The 1,702-nt window shown below is 42.3% G+C and overlaps 1 non-coding gene across 1 annotated transcript; it reads left to right on the plus strand.

Annotated features, from left to right (window-relative positions):
- Positions 1–912: 912 nt before the first annotated feature.
- Positions 913–1,019, plus strand: Gm23298. Its single transcript, XR_003950385.1, has one exon. It is a non-coding gene; the product is annotated as a U6 spliceosomal RNA (small nuclear RNA).
- Positions 1,020–1,702: the final 683 nt, after the last annotated feature.

Here is a 1,702-nt window from a genome sequence, read left to right on the forward strand (position 1 = left end):
ATTTGAGTTGACAGCTTATCTTTGAACCTTTAGATTAAAAAAGAAGGATAAAATAATTTAGGCAAAAGAGTTCTTAAATAAGAAACATTTCCACTGCTCCCATAACTAGACTTGCTGTAGCTCTATCTGCCTGCCCAGGGTCACCGAGACCTGGGATCCTGACTAGACCTGCTGTAGCCCTATCATCTGCCTGTCCAGTGTCACTGAGACCTGGGATCCTGATCTTGCCCGTGCATCACCATCATTCCTGCAACTCCAGGTTCTGACCACGAGGTATCAGCTCCTGATCCGCACATTGATTGTGATCCCCCTGTCAGTGTCTCAGCCTTGGCCTCTCAGGCTCCCTTGAAATCCCTTTAAATTGAGGCAGAAACTCAAGTCAGGAACCTAGAGTCAGGAACTGAAAAGCACGACCAAGGAGGAATGCTGTCTACTGGCTTGCTCCCCAGACCTTACTCACCCTGTTTTCTTATATCACGTGCCGTGGGGTAGCATCTCCCACATCAATCATTAACCAAGACTACATACATACATACATCATACATACATACGTCATACATGACTTACCTACAGACCAGTGTTATGGAAGCAGAGCCTTAATTGCAGTTCCCTCTTCCCAGACAACCCTGGCCAGTGTCAAGTTGGCAAAAACTAATGAGCATAAGATACAGACTCCTTTGTGTCTTTCCACGTGGTCAGTCTCTCAGCCTCAGCTTCTTAAGTGACTAGATGGAATGGAAGAAGCTATGTGTTCAGCTCAGATCATGGGTGTCAAGAGAAGCAGGGCTTATCTGGTAATTCCTGCCAGTGATATGACTTACCTTGTGAATGCATTGTTAGTCCATAAGTTCTGACAGCAAACACTAAAGGTGTACTGTAGTATACTTTTACCGGGGTTAAAAAATTAACTGAGTGCTCGCTTCGGCAGCACATATACTAAAATTGGAACGATACAGAGAAGATTAGCATGGCCCCTGTGCAAGGATGACACGCAAATTTGTGAAGCGTTCCATATTTTTTAACATCGGCACAACAATCAAAGAAAATGGAAAATGCAAAAAGATCCTAACTCAAAACATCCAGAAAATCCAGGACACAATGAGAAGACCGAACCTACGGATAATAGGAGTGGATGAGAATGAAGATTTTCAACTCAAAGGACCAGCAAACATCTTCAACAAGATTATTGAAGAAAACTTCCCAAATCTAAAGAAAGAGATGCCCATGAACATAAAAGAAGCCTACAGAACTCCAAATAGACTGGACCAGAAAAGAAATTCCTCCCGACACATAATAATCAGAGCAACAAATGCACTAAATAAAGATAGAATACTAAAAGCAGTAAGGGAAAAAGGTCAAGTAACATATAAAGGCAAGCCTACCAGAATTACACCAGATTTTTCACCAGAGACTATGAAAGCCAGAAGAGCCTGGACAGATGTTATACAGACACTAAGAGAACACAAATTCCAGCCCAGGCTACTATACCCAGCCAAACTCTCAATTACCATAGATGGAGAAACCAAATTATTCCACGACAAAACCAAATTCACCCATTATCTCTCCACGAATCCAGCCCTTCAAAGGATAATAACAGGAAAAAACCAATACAAGGACGGGAACCATGCCCTAGAAAAAAACAAGAAGGTAATCCCTCAACAAACCTAAAAGAAGACAGCCACAAGAACAGAATGCCAACTTT

The sequence above is a fragment of the Mus musculus genome, chromosome 12 (genome assembly GCF_000001635.26).
Source record: "Mus musculus strain C57BL/6J chromosome 12, GRCm38.p6 C57BL/6J".
In the NCBI taxonomy this organism is placed as follows: Eukaryota; Metazoa; Chordata; class Mammalia; order Rodentia; family Muridae; genus Mus; species Mus musculus.